Source organism: Corvus cornix, chromosome 3 (assembly GCF_000738735.6).
Source record: "Corvus cornix cornix isolate S_Up_H32 chromosome 3, ASM73873v5, whole genome shotgun sequence".
Classification (NCBI taxonomy): domain Eukaryota; kingdom Metazoa; phylum Chordata; class Aves; order Passeriformes; family Corvidae; genus Corvus; species Corvus cornix.
This window is the reverse complement of record NC_047056.1, coordinates 63169414-63194608: the sequence shown is the minus strand read 5'-3', so window position 1 is coordinate 63194608 and position 25195 is coordinate 63169414. Positions and strand designations below refer to the sequence as shown.

Genomic DNA, 25195 nt, shown 5'->3' with positions numbered 1-25195 from the left:
CTGATAGCTTTTGCTGGCTCCTTTAAATTTTTCAGCTGTTTCAGTACTCTCCAGAGAGAGTGTTCAATGCACATTGCATTGCAACAAATAGGGTTTTCTCCAAATAGATGCTATCAAGCAATCCATGACCCCCGTGTGAACAGCTAGCAGTGGTCCTTCATCTGACAAGCTTAGAGGCAGAGATATATGTGCCCATGTTGCCAACAAATTAAGAAAAAATCTTGACGTATCAGTCACCGTCAAACACTTTGATCTGTCAGTAGCCTCAGCCAGGTTTCATTCTCAGACACCCACATTCCTGAGATATAGCCACATGGACCAGATTTAGTCTAGTTCCCTTCAGTAATGTTCTCACTATGGGATTTAGACAACTCATTTTTGATAGATTAACATCCAAAAGTTGTATAAAAATAAATTCTAGTATTTCTCCCAAGATGCAAATTCAAATATCCACATTTAAAATAAGCCCAAATGATTTCTAGGGATCCTACTGGCATCTGTACAGCACAAATATTATTAAAAACAATATCATGACTAAAATAATCTAAACAGGAACAAGGATGGGTTTGGTTTTCTGCACTTCTATATTCCTACTCAAGAGCCGTTTCTAGACTGAATAACAGTTCCGATGTTCAGATCTGTGTTTCTTAGCTTCTTCACCTACCTTTTTCTCTTAAGCTTTCTGGATTCTTGAGATTTTTTCCTTTTGGGGAATCTGTAGGGAGATAATTATGTTTCTGAGACTTAGAAGACAGGAGTCTTCTACACTTAAAAGAATACTCAAGAAATATTTAAAAACTAAGACTAAAAGTGTGAACGTAAATGGGTTCAACCTTGACCTCTCTTACATCCTCTCTAGTGACTATCTCATATTTTTAAGGTGCAATAATAATAGTAGCAAAAACAAAAATAGAAATTGCTGTTGATGACTGTCTCTAGAGACCACATAGAAGAGAGAAATTTGAAAGGAGATGGGGAAAATGCAAGCAATTACACAGGATTAGAAATACTTAGGGTCTTATCCAACACTTCATGAAGACTGTTTCTGTTTTCTCTGTTTGTCTGAAGAATATATCTTTTGCCTCAGCCCTCCAGGGAATATGCATTCAGGGTCAGCAAGCAGAAGAAAAGCATACACCATGTTGTGTAAACAACTAGTGTTTAAATATTTTTTTTCAAGCAACAGTCTCTTGACATCTTGTGCATTTATCAGGGAAATTAGGAGAAAATAGTTTTTTCCAAAGTAAGGAAATAATTTCATAGGCTTATGAATGTATGTGGTTTGAATGAGAGAATATCACAGCCTGCAGAATGCTAAATAAACCCAGTTGCATTCCATCTGACAGGATATAACACCTAAGCATCTAGAAAAAAACATACCATTTATTCCAAATGAAAGTAAACCAAATCTTGAGAAAAACAGAAAAAGCTAAAAGAAGATCCTTTACAAAATAATTTTAACTCTGAACATCCTCCTGGCTGCCATGGTGCCAGGAAGCAATCCCACTTATCCATCTGGATTTAAGTGTGAGTTGTAACAGAAAAAGTTCACTTCCAGGGTGGCTGAAGTTGGTGGAGAATCCACACTGTGCAGGGGTATGTTATGAAATTAGGAGCCTGATCTTCACAGCAGCAGGTGGACTCTTCTTCAGGGGCCTGAGAGAAAACTTCCAGGGTGAAGCCTGAAATCCTTTGAAGTAGCCTCTGTGTTGACTTTATAAAAATCCTTGAGAAAACAGCTGCCCAACTTGACCACTTTACTCTGGGCACACTGGTGGTCTCAGTGATCAGCAGCCACTTTGCAGCCACAGCCACAAACCTGAGGCCTTGCAGGTTTGGTGCCATATGCCCATGAGGGCTGTCTTGCCATCCATGTAGCAGATCTCCCTCAGATTTCCTACGATGTGCAGCTCCTAAAGCAGGTTCAGCACTTTTGACTCTCAGAACTTTTGGATGCAGCTCTCAGCGCAGGACACTTTACACAGCGCACACACTTCCGCACCCTCTGAGCCAAGGATATTGAGATCACCAGTTCTGCTTTTCTCCCAGGGAGCAGGTTTTAATTTTCAGAGGTTTAAACAGGCACTCACTGAGGACTTTTCAAACTTCTGCTCTCAACTAACCACTTTCTTGTTGGTCCCAGAAGGGGAAAAACATAAAGCTGGCTTAAAGCCAGATTTCACCGTAATGATTTCCTCCTGCATTCTACTCCAGGGGTGAAGCTGGGCTGGGTTCGGAAGATGGTACAGAATGATGAAGCAGCAGCAGTGTGTAATATCCTCAGGGTAAAGATATAGCTCTCATGCAAATGACAATGACAAGTAAATAAATGGAAATAGACGGAAATGTGAACTGCTACTGCTCACAGTATAACTTTCAATTTTTAAAGAAAAAAAAGTATTTTAGAAGTTGAGATAAAAAATGCTACAGGCAAGATACTATTTCATGTTTCTTTTGTTTTAAAGGAAACACAAGTATTGCATAACAAGTGCAAATCAGCTCATTTGTTTCTTTGATGACCGCATGCTATAACATATATGGCAAGAAAGAAATACACACTACTGACTTATTTCTGCTATCAATCCATGCATAAAAACAAATAGCTTTATTATCCACACATAGCTCAATAAGAAAATATTCAAAGATATCCCAAAACATGACAAAAGCAAGGAGGAAGGAAAAAGAGCATTTGTTTGGAAAATAAATCATGGAACATAGGGTGAGAATGAATTTGCATTATCTATACAGGACAAATGCTGTCAATTTAATAACTCAGCATAATCCAAATTTCTTAGAAAAAAATCAGTGAAGAGTTATGTATGAAATATTATGAACTTGTAGTGCCACTGTTGCACCCTCTGGATGAATGAGCTTCTACTCTGGTTAGCTGGGTAAGATACCTACCCAATAACCATGTGGCAAATTGTACCTTAGAGTTTCATTGGCCTCAAGTTATTTGAATATGCTTATGTTAACAGAAAATCAGCATTTATATTTGTTAGTATAAATGGGCTTCTTTACACTGCTGTGGGGAAGAGCTGAAAAGACAGTTATAAATTCAGACAGAGTCTTGAGATGTCCTTTATCACTAGGAAGTGGAAAACATATTATTCCAGTGTTCTCTTTAATTACTGGCAATAAAATTAGGCTCCAAGACTGAAGACATTTTATTCACCTCATAAAATAAATAATTTTGTAGGGTTATGATCTATAGAGTATCCCAGCAACAATTCCAAATTCAGGGATTTATTTTTCCTGTTTCTGCTTTAAATAAAACCACTATGAAAAATAGCCTGCTTTAGGATAAGGTTTTTGAAAAATAGCCTGCTTTAGGATAAGGTTTTTGAAAAATAGCCTGCTTTAGGATAAGGTTTTTTGTCTGGACATCATCCTTGTTCATTCAAACTTAGCCCATCCTTCAAAGGGAATGAGGTGTGATGATACTACTGTTTTTGCATAAGGTGCCAGGCACACATTAATCACCACAAGTATTTAACACTTCACCTAGAAGTGTTCCTTTATTTAGTTTCCATGAATAGCAACAAACTCCCAAGATACATAATTAGGAAGTATATGCAGTCTTAAAAATCCTTACTTTCCTGTGTCCTTTGATATATTTGTGTTTTCCAGAAAGATCCACTTTAAGAAACAAGTTGCAAAACACCAAATTGCAAAAAGTAAAAAGAAGTCCCCAGTGACCTTGTCAATAACCTTTTCAGATGCCTACAGATGAGGCTTGAAGAGGTGATGGAGAGGGGGAGGAATGGCATGCAAATAGGCTTTGATTCATTTATGAACTACAGTTTGGGCAAATATGATTGAAATGGGGGACAAATAGTGCTAAATATATGTTTATGCAGCAGAGTATTCCATAATGCAATAAGAAAATACACAGCTCAGAAAAGCACCAAGATTTCTACAAGTTTCTCCCCACAGCTTTATAAGTTCCCCCTATAGTATTTATGCTGATATATTTTGAACTGAGCTATACAGCTCAGTAATCAGCACTCTCATTTTTAGGCACAGGCACAGAACTATGCATGTTTGATGCCTATTATGGGAAACAATGATGGCTGCATCAGCAAGATCTCTCAGGATCTGAGGGACAGACTCAGGAGGTCTGGACTGCAGGGGCTCAGGAGCCCATGATATCTTTACAGATATATTCAGCAGTAAGTTTTCAGCTGTATTGGCACTTAAAAGAAATTCCTGCCTGCTCCTTTCTGAAGGTTGGGTGGAGGATGTCTAACCTCCTTTGTCATGTTAAAAGGACCTGTTAATAACTTAGTAATTGAAGTTGTTGATACATTAAACCTGAGCCCAGAACACATGTGCTGGGGCCGCACTCAACAAAGGACACACTATGGAAACTTGTTCAGGGCTGGCAAACCACTTTTCATTTGCTCTAAAGAAGCTCTTATCAAAGAGAAAAAAGTTTTGGGTCTTCTCTCTTTTTTTTCTCCTCTCCCTACCTCCTTGTAATCCTTTGAAAGGAGCAGCAGGCTGAACATATGTGCTCCATGCAAGGAAAGAGGGGGCAGAGCTGTCACTCAAGTGCCTCTTCTAATTTTCCAGCACGACACCATCAGGCAGACACAGATTACAGGCAGTCTGTGGAGAGGGCCACAGGACTCCAGAGAGGTTGGCTATACAGTTCTGGTCCAGATAACTAAGCTTGTGTAAATGGGGCATGTGTACGTTAGGAGTAGAACATACACAGAAGAACAATACATGCACCATGGAATTTGCAGTTTGTGATAATTTAATTTCATCTTTGGAATAAAGAAGTGAGTGAATGAACATAGCTTCTAGGATTTTGAAAATATGTCTAACAATAAGATTACTCCTCCTTTGTTTTAGATGTTTTTGTCATCTTTCAATACTGCTTGAATTGAGCTCTTTATTCAGTTCTTTCTTTGAAATAGCATAAAATAACTGTAACTTGAAATAGTTATAGACTAAAATCTATACATTGCAGACCATATCTATCTATAGGCTTATAACAGTTATAGAATAAATATTAATTTGACTATATATGGTAGATCTTTTTATTCTGAAGAAGATGCTAAATAAGACTTATCCATAAGTAACTTCTTCCAAATAAAGTTATTTCTAGAAAGGAGGGAAGAAATAAGGTGTGTAAAAAGCACCTGGCAAAACAACTGATGAAAGGAAATTCAACTGAGTTAACCATCTACACTGACCAAATTAACAAAAAAAAAAAAAAAAGAAAAAAAAAAAAGAAGAAAAAAAAAAGATGAGAGATACAAGAAAGATTCAGACCATCTCTCATGTTGCAGATGGTTGACTGGATGAAGCTCTGGGGTTTTAGCTATCACTTTTACAGAGCACAGAAAGCAAGTTTCCCACTCATTTGCTCATAAACCTTACTTTATCCCATTACGTTCACATATTTATGAAATGATTCAGTTCAGAATTGCTTAATTGGCCCCTATTAAAGACTTGGCATTCTTCAGGCCTTCTTTGCAAGGTTCTTTTACTCTATTACACAGAGTGGTTTATGATACTGATTTAATTAATTTTGAGAACTCTGAATTTTAATTGGCTCAATATAATCTATTTATGTTCCCACCTCCCTGCCTTTTTAATACTATAAATTCTGTAGAATATTTTAACTAATTAAAGTTTGATTAGTTAAGATTTATAATGAGAAAGACTAGTAATGATTGTTGAAAAATTAGCATCTTCATTATACTTTGTGTGGTTTTAGCAAGTTCTATATTTTATTATGTTCATACCTTTTTCTTTTAAAGATGTAGGATTCTTTCCTTCCTTTTCTTTAGTGTGCTCTGTAAAAAATAATTTATTAATCTTCAAGCCAGAGTGTTAAATGGTTAACATCTAATGTCTCTAGGATAATGACTGAATGAATAATTGGTGGTTTCTGACACAAGATAGCAATTAAATGTGTAGCACAAAACTCAGTTTTAGTATGCTCACAGAGTGAAACCATAAATTTTCTTAAATTTGATGAAAGGACAAAGATCACTCAAAACTTATTTCACTTTGCAGCTTGTAATAAATGTTAACAAGTGTTCGTAAATTCTGAGTTTATTCGTCTAAGTTTTCATAACAAGGGTTACCAGGGCTCTCTTTGCACTCCTAATTCAGGTAATGACAATTAAGTTTCATAGTAAATTTACTGAAATAGTATTATGGTTATAAATTCCTAACTAAATCATACTTTAAAAAACAAAATGGTAATGCATTCCAAGTTGTTTTTTTGATGCACATAGATCTTAGAGTTATATACAAATTTGTCCTGGCATGTTACCTTTATCTTTTGTGGCAGCTGGAGGTTTCAATTCTTTCTCTTTTCCAGGATCTGTAAAAGAATTAGTCACACCAATAAAATGACAGACAGAAACCACAACTGAGTGAAAGGATGAGATTTAACCATAGGGGAGAATGAAGCGTATAGATCAAGAGAATAAAACTATATATTGGAAAAAATGGCTAAAAATTGAGTTATTGGGAGATTTGTATAGAATTCACTGGTTTTCATTCAGAAAATTCAGTCCACAAAATGTGTTTTATAGATTTAACTGTGAGACCTATAAAATTTGCAAACTTCAACTTAATACGAGACAAGGACAGTTTTTCAGTGTTCTTAACCAGAAAGGTCAAAACTGATGCTTCGCCAAATTTGACTCGTTGGACCTGACTGTGACCTACTTCTTTCATCTGGGATTGCCCATTCTTGCTGAGCAAGGCCAAGGGTCTTCTTTTTGGATCTATTTTTTTCTAAAGGCCAGATGCTGATCAAAGTGAGTGAGCAACATAGCAGTGACAAATAGGTGGGCAAAGAGTTGCTTTTATTCTGCCTGCAGACATGTAGATAAGATGGCTGGGCCACACCAGCCTTGGTGAATACTCTCAAGGAAGAGTAGTCTCCTGAGAAAGGCATAAGAAGTGAGTTGCACCAGACAGAATACCAGAATTCTATTTCAGACAAAATCATTATTCTGGACTGATGAAAGGTCTCCAAATCTTTCCACCAAAAAAATAAAAAGGCAAGTAAGACTGTCCCAAAACAGTCTATTCAAAAGATCAGAGACTTGGATTTTGACTTCTTACATTTTAAGCAAGTATTTTAGCCATTTGACTGCTGGTTAAACTGTTTTACACGTGTCATCTGAGAAATGCTAAAAATATTAGGTTCTCCATCACACATGAAGAAAAAATTCCTTCTGTTGAAAAACTTGGCAGCAATTCAGAGCCAGAAGATATTAAAACTGTTAGAAGACCCTTTTGGTTTCTACACATAGAATAAGAAGTCAACACTCTTGATGAAGAGTTTGTGTTTAGGAGTTGGAAGTTGTGTTTAGGAGATAGATATGAAACTTATATAAGCTACAATGAGTAGTTTTTAGTGATAATTGTTTACTGCCTTAGTGACCCACAGTTCACAACTTCTCTTTCATTATAAAAGCATGGACCATGTCCAGTTTATCATGATATCAATAAAGCTTCTTGTTCATGGTTTAGTATTTGTCTCTGACTAAGACAAATTGAGATCCTAGGGAATCTGAATTGAAACAATCCAGAAATAATAATTTTTATTTATGGTAGAAATAGCCATCAAGTGGAAAAACTTAATTTGTGGTTGACATTGAAAGTCGTCTTCTGTTGGGACTGATCTCAAAAGATAAATCTTTCATTATTTTTCTCCTTCTACATTATGTTTCTAAAAAGGTGATAGTAGATACATCCATACAATATAACTTTTAAAGGAGAAGACTTGGAAAAAAAATCTGTTGAACAAGGTCAAAAATGCAATTTTATTCAAATAAAGCTGTCTCTTCTATTACTCACTACACCTCAGACATCTGGTTCAGAATCTACTCCTGCTCCCTGCTTTGACCTTCATGTTTTGTACTCACCAATTTATTTTTCAGTCACTTACTTTCAAAGTGAGAAAATACACAATTTACTGCAGATATCTGTGAGGCATATTCAGTGGACATATTCAGACTTATTTGTAGTCCTAATAAGAAATCAATGTCAATTTTTAAATATTAAGTTAATCACAGAAGACTGTGAGGACAGAAATAAAACTCAGTGGGAAGACTGAAAACCTTTTTCTTCTGTGCTTATGAATAATGAAAAATTCCCAAGAAATTTCATGTTCAGTGCAATAGTGTCTACAAAAAAAACAAAGAGACTTGAAGACAGAGCTTCAGCCAAAATAAGTCATTTAATGCGTGACATAAAGCCTTTATTTTCAGAAGCCTGCCTGTAAGAAATTATAGCTGTTGTTCACCTCCATTATTAAGAATATAGTTACCCAAACTGTTGTGGAAGATATTAGTTTAATGAGTAAAACTCTAGCTTACTTCCTTGTTTCATCTTTGGTTTATCTGAAGAAAGAGAAGGGGAGGGAAACAAAAGTAAAAAGAGAAAAGAAAAAGAAAATGTTAGAATATGTGTTCACATAGGAAATTATTTTTAATACAATCAACAAATGAAAATTTATTTAAATGCATATTGGCTCTAAGTGCTAAATATATCTTGAACCTCCACTGTTTCTGGACAGGTTATGTGAATAAAGTTCATGGTTCCCACCTATTCCCTTGCATATGTGCAAAAAGAGCATGAAATCCCCTAGTCTGATATGATCTTCTTTAACCGATGGCAAGCCTCCTTTCTTAGTACTATTGGATACCACCAGAAAGAAATTTTACCTTTTTATAATCTCTTTTAAATATTAATTCTCAGTAGCAGGCATTAACTTCCTGGCAACCATCCGACATCTGCTCATGACATTTTTCAAACAAAGACGTCAAAGAGTTAAAGCTATGTGCCTTCTTCCTCACCTTTTAACAGTTAAAAGTGTTATCTGTAATTTGGCTTTACAACAATAAAAGATGTTTCTACAACCTTTCAGCCCAGATGTAGGGATATGAGGTCAAAGCTGCAATAATTACTAAAACTTCTGTTTGAAACAATGAAGTTATGTCCTGGTTGCTAAGCAAATCCAGCCTCCAACACCTCAGATTTTCCTGCAAGTCTCATACTGTTTTTCTTAGGTTGTAAATCCCAGTTTTGACCAGGACTGAATCCCTCTACTTTTTGAAATGCATCCTGATGCAAAGTACTCTTTTGTGAGTAATATAAGTACATGGTAATACTCAATAAGCATACTGAAAGTTTTTTTGGCTTGTTTGTCTTTGAGTGATCAATGTGTTCGCAGCAGTTCCATACATATAGGGTGCAGAGACGAGAAGCTGAGGCAATTGCTATGTGAAAGTGTGTGTGCTCGCTTCTGTGCATCGGAGGAACTGAGCTGCCAGCACTGGGTAGTTGCTGCAGAAATAGTTGTGACAGACATTACATGTTTCTCTTATTCCTTTGACTTGGAAAGACTAGATAGTGTTGGCATGGGGGGACAGTACTGCTGCTGCTGACTGCTGTCATGGGAAACAGTTTGCCCCCCTTTTGGGCTCCTTGGGTATCACAACTTGTGGTTTAGAAAACTCTGCTCCATGCCAACCATGTGAAACCATAGTTTGTACTGCTCAGTCTGTGCTCTTTATGGCACAGTTAAAATGTTTGGCAGATAAAATCCCATCTAATGGTGGTACATTGTAGAAAGGACAGATCTTACAGCAACCACACACCTCATTGCTGTATGAGACAGCCAAACAGAGGGGAAGCAGCGCAGATGTCTGGAGAAGCACTTATGTGGCAATGGAAAATTATGCGGAGATACCCAGCCTAACAATGACTGAAATCTAGGCCAAGGCCCACCTAATTATAACGTTTTCCATGACAACTACCAAGCAGCTGACAGCTGCTGCAGGGTGTTTGTGCTGGCTTGAGTAATGCTGAGTAAAGCTGAAGCTGAGAAACTCGAGAAAATAAGGGATAATAACTCAACTGACCAAAGCTACCTCAGTAGACGTCTTACACCTTATTCTAAAGGTTACTGGCAAGTTCATCATCAGGGCTCTAACTGACAATTTGAGCATGACTAAATACAAAAATCATCTTGGTAGGCTGCTAGGATGTGTATCATATAAAGAAAGCCTGAGCTGATAAACTTTGGGTATTTAGAACCCCTTTTTTTACTTTGCTTCCTACCATACTAACCTAAAAAAGAATGGATTGCTTTTAACAAGTATAAAAGAAGCAAGTATGCAGGATATAATGCTAAAGTTGTTAATAACAAGAAGAAGAAGAACAAGAAGAGGAAGGAGAAATCTAAATGTATTTAATAGGAAAAAATACATCTTTAGACGGTTTAAGGCATCGACCCTTCTCTTTTTATGTTTGCACAGTGGCTTGAGTTTTGTTTTGACCTTGGTGTAGACTGTCCTTTGGTATTTCTGCTCTGGTTGTCTTGGGATACTGGATGTAGACTTAGTGTCCCTCTGACCTATGTGCCATCAACATGTGGCCCTTGCAGTCTTTCTTCTGGTCTTCCCACTCGGACATTCCCACTCATGCCTTATCCATACCATTCCTAAACTTTTTGCGAAAAATTTCAACAAGGCCTGGTATCAAAGGGTTTTGAGTTTCTCTGCAGTGGACCTTTGTGACTCTTCATGGGGCTGAGGTTTCATCTGGGACAAGAAGGGCATCTCAGCTGACTTCAGGGAGCCTCTGCCCCTTTTCCTGATTGCAAGTTACTCTCAGACTGAGTAGCAAAGGCTGACTCTTGTCCAGGCTAGGGGGGCAGGAAGCCTCATCAGTGGGACACAAAGTTCCAGCATAGAACATTTAAGCTGAAGTGGGCAGCTGTCTACCTGAAGCTTTTTGTCGGGGTGGCAGTTTTGTGGAAGTGGGACAAAGCCAGTTTTATAATGGAAATTCCCTGTTGCTCTGACAAATACAGCAAAGCTCTGAAAAAATACTGGTGAATGAATGGATTTAAAGATTGCTGTCATCTGGCTCTCTGAATCTGAGGTTATTTTTTTCTGTGCCATTGTCTTTTAAGAGAGATAACACCAACATGTTTTGTTTTCTTTTTACCTTGCACTGCTGCCTTCTTTGCTTTTCCTTCTTTTTTTTCCAGTCCTGCTGCAAGTAAAAGATAAGGTTTAAGTAAGACTTCTAGTCAGAAGTGTTTTTACATCAGAAAAAGCTCTTCTTAAGTGCTTACATATTATTTTGAGTCAAAAGATTTCAATTTTGCAACCATGAGATTTCCCCCCTCCCACCAAGATAAGAATACATAATAGTTATTTTTTATTTGTCTGAAAAAAAGTGGTTTTTTTCTTTCAGAAAATAAATAGTAGATCTGGTCTAGCAGAAGGTGGGGCTGCCCAGTGCAGGGGGCTTGGAACTTGATGATCTTCAGGTCCCTTCTAACCCAAACCATTCAATGATTCTGAGGTGTCAGGTGAAAGAGGGGTTAAACTGCTGCCCATATTTTGTAGGGGGGAAGAGAGCAAAGCAAGCAGGTCTTTACCTTGCCCAGCCATCTGAGGGTTACCCAAGCAAGCATGGTTTTCTGTTTGCACCAGCAGAAACCTCCACTCTGCACCCCTTACACAGCAAAATACTGCCCCATATTCTCAGTTTTAAGCATGTGGTTATTCTCAGTGAGGGTAGCAGGCCACAGATGGACTGTATGTTACGACATCTAATTCAGTCCTTCTGAATAGTGAGATTTCTGCAGTCAAGCGAGAAGTGTGAATTGGACCACTTGTGCAGCAGGGCTGCTTAAACTTTACTGACACCAGGGGAGGCAGCTGTAACAGCCCAGGTCAGGATGCATGGACATATCCAATTACTTATTCACAAAATTTGCAACCACAGCTCCTAAATTCATTTACACATCTTGGGAGACAAGGGCTGGAGATCATTTGTTCAAGGCTCCACATTAAGGATTAAATTATCTACGAAGAGGTGGTGCAGGAAGGGGTACTATTAGATTTTGCTCACATAAATATGGGTATCTTTTATAGTTTATGACAATTTACTCTGCAGGTTTGGTGATTATATCTTTAGGACAACCTTTATATTTCTTATCTAATTGAATTATTTGAGGTTAAATCTTGTAAATCTATAAACGTATATGTTTAGCTGTAAACGACACTTCCAACACTTCACTTCTGTGAAATCAAGCTTTTGTAGCCACATTTTATAACTATTAGGCTAAATAAGAAGCTTTGCTTTAATTTAAAAGGCTATCCTGTTATAGTGTTTGGGACAAAAAATGTGTCATTAAGAAAATCAGCTTCCCTGTCATTGTCTTGTTTGAAAGTAGTGTAAAGAACAATCAGCATAAGTGGCAGGATGTAAAGTGGACAGTGAAAATTAATTTACATCTGGTGTTTATAGAAAATGTCTTTGCAGCTCTTCAGGGTCATTAGCACATATAACAACCTCTCAGCTTGTTATTTCAACATGTCATTTTATTACAACAAATCACAGTTGAAAATGAAGAGTTTGGCTTTTAGAGACAAAGTAAATTCTGAGGACCATGTTCTGTTATCATTATTTATGCTGATAAGGTCAGGGAATTCAAAGGACCTATGAAGTTGCCTCCATGTGTGCTCAGTGCTTTCCTGCTGCCTGGACTGCAAGTCTGGTCCCAGGGGCAGCACCAGGACATCCCTTCAAGAGCATTCTGAAGCTACTGGGCACGATGGCTCAAGCAGATCAGCTCAGTTAATAAACTATGGCCCGTCTGCAATGTCTGCTGGTGGGCTGGGGGCTAAAGGAATGATCTTCTGCTCCCAGATTCCCTGAATCTGAGATTCAGTGAAATGTCAGGCATGGGTAGATGAACTGCTTCACATTGAGTGGGATGAACCCACTCACAGGCATCAATCACTCCCTTGTGATGTGAGCAGGTGTTTTTGAGCAAGCTCCATGTAAACAGTGAAATATGGCACTTCTGCACCTCAGTTACCTCAGGGAACTTATTTTATTGAAGATAATCTTCAATTTTCCTGAAAGTCAAGTCTAGGCTGAAAGGATGTCTGATTTGATCCTCAAAGAAAAAAGTGAATATTCCATTTCTATCCAAGTACCTAATTTTTTGTTGGTGTTCATGGACACAGAGAATGTCAAAGAGGGCCAAAGACCCTTAATATTTATTGTAGCCCTCTGCTATTAACGTCCATGTTACCTGGGCCCAGATCAGCTGTACTACTTATACTAACCATGAGCTAGACACAGAAAGCCAAGATTAATCTGAGCACAGAGCCCTGCCACTGAGCAAATCAGTATCACGGTGCTTCTAAAATGCTTACTGAAGTGGGCAATATCTTGAAGAATAAGCTGATTCTAATATGGAAATAAAGATATGAAAAGGGGAACCAGAAACCTGTCCCATATGCATTCCAAAATACATTTTTAGCATCCAAAGCTGCAAAAACAGCTATGACAAGAGTTAAATGAGTTATTGAGAACTATTGTTTTCTCCAAAGAATACTTCTCCTTTTTAGCTAAAATGAAAGCAGTTTTGGTTTGTAAAACTTCTGAAAACCAGAATACTAATGGAATAAAAGTATTTTTTTCTGGATACTGAACTGCAGGCTAGAAGAACAATACTGCTTCCTGAGAAAATCAGGTGTTTATTCATCAAATTTTTGTGGTGGTGGTAGACCACGACTGTGGTTATCATGAAGGAATCATCCATCCTCGAGGAACGTCAAGGCTGCTATAACAGCCATTACTACTAACAGTGTTCTGGCTATCAGTGCATTCAGTAATGATACAACAGTTCCATGAGTGAGTGCTTGTAAAGGAGAAGTTGCTGAGACAGAACAGAGCTTCAGTAACTTTTGGGAACTGCCAAGTAACATCAGCTAGACATGGCAGACGAGTATCTGGAAGGACAAACGGGACAGTCCATTATTCCCTTTGCTTTTTCAGAAGTGAGGCATGAGCTACTTTGGTGATGCTGAAGGTCTTTTATCATCAAGGTAATAGTTGTCACTTTGAAAGTCTGTAGGAATAGGAAGCCCGTCCACCTAGAGTCAGTGTTTGGAATAAGGCTCAGAAGGTTTAGTTGTCTCTGCTTCTATCAGAACAGAGAGAAGTTTTCTGAGCAGGTCAAGATGTCATTGGGCATTTTCAAAGGTCTTGCCGCTTCTGAATGGCAGCCTGAAAGATGATCTCTTTGTGAAAAATGGTCCTGTTCCAGGTATTCCCTATTTGAAAAGCTCATCTGTCATCCAAGTGACTTAAGTAACATGAGTGTTGTAATGTACTATAATTTTCTCCTCTGCAGAATGGCAGGTGTTAAAAAAAGAAAAAAAAGAAGAAATACAAGCCCCCTTTCCCAAACCAAACCCACAAAAACACCTGCATGAAACAATACAAAATAAAATAAATACACATGAAGTAAAATCATGTATAAAAACCTGTGGATCCCTGATTCATATTTTCAGTTAAATATACTTTCAAAAAATAGATTAAATAAACGAAGTCATACTCCCACATATATTTTGTAATTTCTCAGGAAAATTCTTGACAGCTTGGCATAATGTAGACCAAATGTGCAATTTATTTTATAATTGTTTCTCTGATTCCATCATAAGCTCTTAGGAATCAAATGAGAGACAATTCAGCAGATATTGTTTTATGTTGAAAGTGGCCAGGAGAGCAATTCATCAGTCAAATATTTCTGCTGTCTCAATAGTTGTAGGCTACAATCAAATTTGTCAGAATATTTTTATCCCAAAAGAGTCAGGTTGCATAACTAGCATCCACATCAGAAATATGCATTCTAAAATGTCACTGATTTTAAAGCTATTTTGAGTTATTTGCTCAGTGTGATGGAAGAATGAAAGAAATCATTCTCACTGGAAACAAAAAACATTTCACTCATTGAACCCTGAGGTCAGAGGCTCCTCATTGTGACATCAAAAACATTAAGAAATCATTAACCTAAGAAGTGTATGTCATGGTTTAGGAATTCTTCTGTTGTATGGAGAAAAGAAAAATTTTCATGCTGTAGTGACTTGTGAGAAAATGCAAGAAAGCTCCATATGAGTTTGATAGCACATAAGAAGTACAGGCTAGTGGGAATGGCCCACACCTCCTTCTATGCCAGCAGATTAATATTTTTTTAATTACCAAAGAAGAGACTTTCCTCAAAAGCCTTGGTTTTTTTCAGAACAAAATTGTTTGCCTTCCATGAATATGCTTAAAAAATTTTAAAAATGAGAAAATAAACAAATTTATAGCAACAATGTAGAACAAACAATGGGTTTAAAAGCAATTATTTTCTTCAGACTTAGTGAAAGTTTAAACACTGCTAAACTACTACTATTAAACACTACTAGAATTTGTCTATGTCACAAAAAAATATAGAAGACAGTAACAGCATTCCTTTGTGATTCTTACTAAGTGGCAAAAGGAACAGCTGTAACATTTTAATATAAATATGATTTTTCCCCTGGAGTACAGGCGATGTTTGAGTTTCAAAATTAGCAACATAAAGTTAAATTTAGATGTTTCGCTAACAAGAAATTTTTAAGATATCAACAATTACCCCAGGGCTAAAATCAGCTCATTTTTACTTAATGAAGAATAAAACAAAGATGTCATTTACTTACATACTGGGGGGCAATTTCAGGTTCAATATTAGGTTGATCCTATGGTAAAACTAAAATGGCCGAGGCCAAAACTTTCAGTTGTGAAACTGCTCTTTTGACAACAGAAATAACAGAAATATTCCCGTACCGTATAATGGAAACCCACAGTTTCTATTTATCCTTAATTAACTGAACTTCCCAGATTTTTTTTCCCATTTGCCTGAAAGGGAGTGCTTACAAAAGTATGGTGGCCATCGACATGAATAGTCATGGTCTGAGAGTCAAGGGCAGTGTGTAACTTGACATTCCGTTTTCCATTTTTGTTTAGGCTACAACTGAAATCTGTAATGTTCTTGAAGGCAATTTGGAGCTAGTATCTTACATTGTACCTCTGTAAAAACCGGACACTGATGGGAAACAAGTAAATATTTGCTTTATTTGCTCAGCTTGAATTCATGTCCTTGATGTTTCTCACCAGTCCAAATTCCCTGTGCCTTGTGGAAAGGAGAAAACTTTGGAGCAAACATTGATGCTCGCACACCTCCTGCCTTTTGCCATGGACAGTTCATGTATGAAAGGTAGGCAAAATCTGTTTCACTGAACCTCCCTGCAAAATTCCCTCGACTCCTTAAAGAAAACCTGTTCAATCACTGGGTTTGTGCAGCAGTTAGACTGGCAAAAAGATAAATATTACTTTGTGTCATGTCTCTGTAGAAGATTGGCTACTTCTCCTTTCTGACTGTCACACAAGGCTTATGGCTTGAGCTAGGGGTAGAAATTGAATTTCATATGGTTGGGGAATTACAGTTAGTCTATGAAAAATTTGAGGGAAAGACGCCTATTTTGAGATGCTGCAAGGAAGAAGCCGTTATAATTGAAAAGGCTGTTTGTTTTAAATAAGTCATACCTGTTAAAAGCTTTTTTCACAAGAAGCTTTTTTTCATTACAGTAAAGTTAACAGCAGCGTTCTTCCATTTCAGTTTTAAAAACAAATCAAATTACTCACCTTTTGACTTTGGAGTTTCCACAGATGCTGTAAAAGAAAAGAAAACATTCACAGAAATAAATTGCATGAATGACTAAAGAAATTAAAATTAATCCTAACACCTCCTCCTTTGGTAAATATGCTACCTATCTATGCAGAGCAGTTCATTTTTTATGTAGAGAAAAACTGACACACACATATGTTGCTTGTTTAGATAGTCTCATGGCAGACAAGTAATTAACTTGCAGATTAAAAGCAGTGGAGAGCAAGGTCAATAGATAAGTTATATAAGGACCTTCAGTAGCTCTGCTATTTTCTAGTATGAGGACGAGAAAAGGAGTAAAATCGGTTCTAGAATGGGCATATATTAAACATAGGTGGAAGGTAATATAGAAATATTCTTTTAAAAATTTCAGTGATTTTCAGAAGCTAGGAATTTTTTCTCTTTTTTTTTTTTTCTGAGTTTATTGAAACTTCTAGTATTGATGCAGAGGAGGATCCAGTATCAAAAGTCTTCCTTAATATAAGTTTTCTCTTAATTAATCTTTCTTAATTTCTTTACTACTCTTCATAATTGCATTAACTAACTGCAAATTAATTGAACTACCACATTTCTCTTTTTTTCATTATTCACACCTTCACTCTGAAGCACTGTGACAGGCTTTTATGCCATAGAAAAGGACAGATTCATTTTTCTATAAAATGACTATCTACTGTAGGTATTTCTTGCTCTGAATTGCTGTCTGAGAAAATAGAGTCATCTGATGAATGAGTCATCAAGCTTGGCTGTAAAAGGAGAAAATCTTTATACTTTCCCAAATTTGGATAAACTGGGGAAGTGGATACCACTCGAGAATAAGAGCGCCTTGCTACAACAATAAAATGCATGGGTGCTTGGCATAAAAAAAAAATTAAATAGCTTACTTTTTTTCCCTACCCTCCACACTCTGAACCTTGCATTTTGTGTTTGTTTCTCCATCCATTTACCGTAACTTTCTTTGAAAAGACAAACCTTTTAAAAGCTGAAATACAGAATTCTCACTCTCTTGTTCTTCTCAACATTTAATTAGATCTCAGTTCCAGAAGACCGAATGGTTGCTCCACATCCATTCAAGTGCTTAAGTAACTTTAATTAAACCAGCAAAATTATATTCATGGCTTTATTTTTTTTATCCCTCTACCTAACCTGTCTCAACTGAGAATCAAATCAGATAAATGAGACTCTAAAACTTACAGTTTTTTGCAGGACTTACCATGTACTTTTGATTCTTTCTTTATTGTTTTGGCTGTAAACACAAAAAAACAAACAAAAAAAAATCAAATATTGACTTCAGACATGAATTAATTTAAAATATTAAGATAGCTTAAAAGTAAGATAAAAAGGGCAGAATATTCGCCAGATTCCATTATTTTTTATTTTTTCTGTGGTTCTGAAAAATTAAAAAAAAAGTAAAATATACATTTCTTTTCTTGTAATGCTTTGTTTGATTTCCTTGGACAATCATTTTTCATGTTACTCTTAGCCACAGGTGATGTGATACATTCCTATGGACTCTCCTCTGCTTTCCAGCATGTCAAAATAAAGCCTTTGTAGTTGCAATCAGTCTCTTCAGTGGTTTTCGCACAAGATAAACAGGGTCAGAGTAGCTGTTAATAAGGGAAAGCAAAGGATTTGTCTTTTATAATGAGGTGCTAAAAGGAAACCATAGAAACAGTGTAGGTTAAAATAGCTGCAGTTTTGCTTCAGGGTGGTTTCAGTGGAGGCCTGCAACCCAACTATATGTGCCACAGGACACCTGTGGTCCTTGTCTTTATTCATTGGAGAGATGGGACAATAAGCAGAGCATCTAGCCCAACCACTGCTTCTCTACAGGCACGGGGAAAGGAAGAGGATCCTGGCCTCTTTTACAGGAGTGTGGAGGAAACGACTGCTCACTGGAGCTCACCACCAGAACAGGATCTGGAACCTGAAGCTGAAAAGCTTCATCCACCTAAACTCTGTACCCTCTAGCAATCCACGGCTGGGATTTACAACTTATTAATGGTAGTTTCTGTAACACTTTCTGTGCTTCAAGAATGTGCTTTAACACCCCCACACAGAAGGAGCAGGGCAGCCTGCCACAGATAGAGACTGAACAACACCTACCAGCCAGTGCTGACATTCAATGTAGCAAAAAAAATAGTTAAGCTTTTTCTGTCTGCAGATGCTTTTAAACAGCATGTGAAAAGGCTGTGCTGTGCAAGTTTGGATCCACACAGGAACATTTCCTAAATTCAAGAGTATCTGAGCTGACTGATCACAAGATATATCATAAAATCATCAGATCATAGAACATCCAGAGTTGGAGGGGATATTATTGAGTTCTAACTTGGGATATTCTATGATTCTATGATTCACAAGGATCATTGAGTCCAGCTCCTGGCTCTTCACAGAATAACCTCAAGAGTCACACCATGTGCCTGAGAGCATTGTCCACATGCTTCTTGAACTCTTGTCAGGCTTGGTGCTGTGACCACTTCCCAGGGGAGCCTGTTCCAGTGCCCAATCCCCCCCTGGGTGAAGGACCTTTTCCTTTTTTCTAACTTAAACCTCCCCTGACACAGCTTCAGGCCATTCCCTCAGGTCCTGTCACTGTCACCAGAGAGAAGACATCAGTGTCCACTACTCTGCTTCCCTTCATGAGGATGTTGAAGCTTGCAATGAGGTCTACCCACAGTCTCCTCTTCTCCAGGCAGAACAAACCAAGTAATTCCATCCACTCCTCATATGGCTTCTCCACTAGACACTTCACTACCTTCACAGTCCTCCTCTGGATGCTCCCTAATAACTTCATATCCTTGTACTGTGGTGCTCGAAAATGCGCAGAGGACTCAAGGTGAATATTTTTAAATACATGCTTATTGCTTACCAATATCCGATGACTGTATTTTCTCCAGGCTTATTATAGGCTATATTTGTATTAAAGCTGTGATATAGAGTTGAGCAACATTAATGTTTAAACAGTTTCCACTCTAGAATCAAGATATATTCAAAGTGATTCTGAATGTGGTATCCTCACAAAAAGCAACCTAATTCACAAATGTGACCTATCATTCAACTGAATAAGAAAAAGGAAACAAGAAATGCCAACATAAAATTAAGTATGTTTATCAACAACATTAAAATGAATAATATGTCCATTAAATATTAATTAATAATCAATGCTAATACTGACTGCACAGTGGGCAAATAAAAGATATATACTTCATGCAGAGCTATGAAAATAATTTGTTTTCAAAAGGACCAACTGATCTTAAATATGAAAACCTCACAATTGTTAAGTTTGAAACAAAATATGTCATTATTCCATACTCCCACCTCGAACAAGCTTATATCAAACAATCAGTTTCCATTCTATCTGAAATAAAATACTCCTTTTTGTCTGAGTTTTCACATCTCTCTGAAGAGCCATCTTATATATATTTCAAAGAAAAACATAGTTTTCAAAATACAGCTTTACACCAAGTTCTCAAAACAAAGTTATTTTTCTTTCTTTTTTCCCAAAAATATTTTTGGAATTTTATCATAACTTCAAAAACATATCTTTCAGCCAAAATGTACACTTCAAAGCATCACGATTAATTGGCTGAAATCATGGACCTAGTTTTAATATAGTTATATAAAGCACATTTTAATGTATTGATTATATAACATATATTTAAAACATTGTAGACTCTTTAAAGACACATTGTATATGAGAAATGAAATTTTAGTGGAATTGTTCATGGAGCAGGTTTGTGTCATCAAAAAAATGAGTCATGGTTGTGATCTTCCCAGCAATATGAAAAAGTGAGAGAAATAGAGAGCAAGTTGGCATTTATTGCCTGAATAAAAGCATTTTCTTGATGGCATCCTACCTTGGGTTGCAATTCTAGTCCAGGTCAAGGAGGAAAAATATAGCAAAAACTGAGAGGACAAAGTTTGGGACTCAGTGGTTTGGGGGAAACATTGGCTGCCTCAATGCTCTTAATCATAACAGCAGCTGCAGCTTTGGTTTTGTGTAGCCCAGGTGCTCTTCAGACTATCCACTTTCATGCAGATATTTTAGGACTCATTCTGGAAATTATGATTTTGATTGGTACTGTGGGGGTTTGTGTTTTACTATTGCTCAGGACATCTTCCTGGAAACTAAAGGAAATGTAATTCTGTCTTCAGTGGTTCTGAGGCAATTATTTTTCTCTCTCATTCTAAGATCTCTCAGCTCTCAGGAGATCAGGAAACAGTATGATTCTAACAACACTCAGCAAATGTTTTGGCAAAGTATAAAATAATCCATTTATTTAGCTTTAACTCACAATTTTTTTTGAAAACTGCAAACATTAGGGAAGGCCTATAGAGCTTCTTTCATTACAGTTTTATTTCCAGAAGCATATGAAACATGATCTTTCCCATGAGAAAATTTATATAAATTAATAACATAGAATTTGACATCAAGCATTTCTGGGAAATCTGACATGATATGAGAGTTCAGGTAATTCAAGTCCTGATATTTGAATGGAACGAACTGAAAACTTTCATTGCACAAACTTCAGACCTAGCTCTTTCCTGTTAGCCACAAGTTATCACTGCTTGATCTCAATGTCTTATTCAGTACTTTTTTCTGTAGTTTCAAGTAGTTAGTATGACACATGAAAGGATATTGCCAGCTGTAAACACATTAGACATTTGCAGCGGCATTTGTCATTATTTTTATATTTAACCAGTTTTGCATGTGTATGAGACTGTACAGCATGCTTTTATTCAGGGAAGTTTTGCTGGTAATATATTATTTTTCTACCATGCAAGGAATTGAGATTTGATTTATTTTGACATTTTATCATGTTTGTTTGCTCTGATGCTTTAAACAAATGGCTTTTCTTTTTTATGAAAACTGGCAAAGTTATGCATAATATGCCCATAAAACCATACAAATGTGTTTTTTGCTTCATTAATAGTGACATACTCCTAGGCAATCCAGAGTAGGTGGGAGACAGAAGAGAACCTGAATCTGCCTCTGTAGTTCTTCCCTAAACCATGTCCTTCCCTAAGGTACAAAGGGTTCTGAAAAGCATCTAGGCTGGCAAATTTGTGGTGTATTTTAATCTTTACCACCAGAATAGACAGTCACAAAGTGTGACCCTCTGTCATCCAACAAGAGAGAGGAATTAATTTCCTGTTACGATTTTTATAGGTATGTGCACACGTGTATGAGTGTGCGTGTGCACCTGTTATCTCCTAATTCAGATAGAGCATTCATGTCCAAGCATGGTTCAGGAAAATAAAAATTGTGTTGGGAATGACACAGGTTGGAAAAGTTTAAATAAATGGCATTTCAAGTGGATATGCTGTTGTGTGGGATGCGCCACATGTTAATTAACCAACACCATTTTGTTTGCACTCAGTAGCTGCATAAAAATGGTGTTTTCTGTATTGCTGTTTATCTTTTACCACAAATATTTCAGTGAAGCCTACTGTTTTCATATTCTATGCAGTGTCTTAAATATTTAAATCCTTAGCAGAAAATTATCTTGGTCTTACAGTTTTGTAATCTTGGTTTTATAAGCTCTATGCCTGTCATTTCCCTTCTCAGAACTTCATATTGTGTTGCTTAATTAAAACCAAATGAGACAGAGTGGTAAAGCTCTCCAAGATATTCTTTCATTAAGAATATTGCGAACATAAGCATTTAGATAAAGAGAAGATCCCTCTAGTCCCTTCTGCTGAAGGGAAATGTTGCAATATGGGTTCAGTCACGCTGTTACACCTGAGATAATCCACATGAGAAAGTCTTGCATCAAACTAGATTTTTCCTGTTCTCCTGCTCCCAAGGAGTATGTGTTTGGCTATATTTCGCCACTATTCCTACTTTCTGGATCATTGTAGAGAACCTCACTGCCATTTTACACTTTGATTTATAAAGATAATGAAGTATAAAAATACATTTCTTTCTGGAATAAGAACACACCAAGGAAACCTCTTACATCGTGAAATCATGCCACACATATGCACTCCTCTATATATGATCATCTTTTGAGGAGGGCAACAAACAGTTTTCCTAACGGATTTTTGTGAAGAAAAGGAAAGCAGGTTACAGTTCTGTGTATCAGTATCTTTGTTTGAAATCTGCTACCCTGTTGGGAAATACCTGAGAAAAATTTTGTGCAATGAAAAGAAAGAATAGCCTGGATGACAGGCAAATGCTTTCAGTTCCATGTATTTAGTCTATGGCTTTTCTACACAGGCAGAAAGCATCAAAAGTGGCAGTGGGATCAAAACTGTACATTGTAAATTTTAGCTGTAATATAATCATATATGTTATAAAAAACTCTAATCCACAGCACTTCTCCCATGAAAATCAAGTGACATTTTCATAATGATCACGATGAACAGGATGGGGCCCATTTATTCCCATTATAGCAAAGTGAACTTGGTACCACTTCCAAAACATTAATGCCTGGAAATGTAACAATATCCATAGTGTATATGATAGTCTGGATTCAAAAAAGCTTAAGCATGCCCTTGAATGCTTTGCTAACTCAAGATGGAGTTAAAGATATGTTAAATCCTTGTTGAAATTGGGCCCAATTCTAGCCAAAATGCACTTAAATCACGAAACAAGTTCAGGGCTATGAAAATTTGTCAGCCTCAGAACAAAGCACCTTAAAATGCCTTTTCTGTAAAGAGTGGACACTTCTATAATCCTTTGAGCTCTGATTTTTTAATAGCCCTTAACTTGACCTCTTTTATTTTCATTATTGTTACTTTCATGTGTGAAAAAAAACACTTTTGTAGTTAACTTGCTCCCCCTGCCTTGCTCTTAAAGTAGTGCTGTCTTTGTGTTAGCAATACAAAAGTACTTTCATGTGTAGCAAATAGCTGGTAATAAAAAAAGAAACAAGACTGCATTTATGGTACAAGTGTCTTCACAGACACTGTGATTGGAAAGGAAGTATTGGAAATTATTTTAACTCGATATTATCCTGAAACAGAGAATACTCTAAGGAAAGTATAAAGGCAAAATAATGTGCCAAGCTATGAGACTGGACATTTCAACATCCTAGCAAAAGTAGTAAAAATGTCATGGATTTTAGGCCATTTACTCAAAAACATTTTAAAAAATTGGTGAATAAAAACTGGATTTCAGATTAGAAAACTTAGTGTAAAAATAAGCTATTTCATGCTCTATTTAAATAAATCCTATATGTAAAGAATTCATGTCTTTAAAGTAAAATCTTCTAACATCACAAAATTCTTCCCCTTTCAGGACATCATCTATTGTGAAATAAGTCAAGAATTCATTTTTCCTTTCCCATTCAGAGTTAGATAATGACTCATCTTACATAATCCTGTGGACAATTTAAGACATCCTGTTCTGTAATATTTTCTCAGACTTCAACGGGGATGAAAATGTCAGCGGGTTGAAATGAGTTGTGGAATACATCTCCATCCACATAACAGATTCCTGCAGATATTAAGTGGCTGAGTGATGGACTACTGCAACAGCAACAAGGTTTTAGCTGCTGAAGATACAGTGCATTCCTGGCACACCAGGAGCAGAGTCAGGTCTGAGGCTTCAACAAAGCCTAGTGGAAGCACCCTAGGACAAACAGGTGAGGACCAAGAACCAGTTTCTCCTGTCCTTTGGATTTTTGCTGGGGACTGAGATCAGATAATTTCCAGATATTGCACAAAAACAGGCAAGCCTGGAACCATCCCATTGAAACCAGAAAGAAAATTACTAACTCAGAGAAGATATGATATTTAACTTCCCAAAGAGCTGAGGAGGGACAGAGGAAGAATTATGCTAAGATGGACTGCAAAGAAAACCTTGGTGATTCAGAAGGACTACGGAATGATCCTGGATCTAAATACAAGGACCCTGAGCAGCAGTATTAACACAGGTAGGGCTTCATTATTTTATTTACTGCTGCATAAACACCTGCTTCACCTGAGTGAAGATTTATTTTGTACAAATATAAACTGCATAGCTTGTCCTTATGCATTCAGTAAGTTACCTCTAACATTTGTCCCCAAAGAGTTAGACTGTAAACTTGGAATATAAGCCCTGAGAATGGCTGTGCTTATGTTCTGAAAAAGTCTGAGGGAGTTAACTTCAGAGAATGGAAAATTGAACTGTCTACTCCAGCTACCAGAACAATTTTCTTGGTAACATATGTATGGCAGAAATACACGCAGAGATGCTCTCACCAGGTTCAGTGGCTGCTTATAAAGAGAAATTTCAGGGCACATAGAGGCACTCAGACATAAGATCCTGAAGAGATTGCAGGATGGCAAACTTTACTATGTCCATACACAGTGAGCAAGAGAGGCTCCTTTTCCTGTTTCCAAAGGTACTTACAGGGGGTGTGTAACATAAACTTCACCTTGAGTTTTGAATTCTCTCCTCTGGGACTGACTACACAAGAAGATATATGACTACACATACCTACACAAGATGAGAATACATAGTTTGATAGATGATGCAGAGGGTGTGGGGCTGTTGATGCCTTGAAGTGGCTACCTGAAAATAGAGACTAGACAAGATTAAGAGAATAAAAGCATGTATTTATTTGAAGGGCCTTCAAAGGTACACCCTGGGCAGTCAAAAGCCTCCAAGGGGCTCCACCCAAGATGGACACTGGGTCACAGGTTTTTCCACACTTTTGTAAGTTT

At 37.0% G+C, this 25195-nt stretch overlaps 1 long non-coding RNA gene across 1 annotated transcript; it reads right to left on the bottom strand.

The window, feature by feature from the left end:
• Positions 1 to 5779: 5779 nt before the first annotated feature.
• Positions 5780 to 11027, bottom strand: LOC109144620. Its single transcript, XR_002045499.1, has 4 exons — positions 10996 to 11027; positions 8358 to 8381; positions 6296 to 6346; positions 5780 to 5810 (listed from the first exon to the last, which is right to left on the bottom strand). It is a non-coding gene; the product is annotated as an uncharacterized LOC109144620 (long non-coding RNA).
• Between the last annotated feature and the right edge of the window lie 14168 nt (positions 11028 to 25195).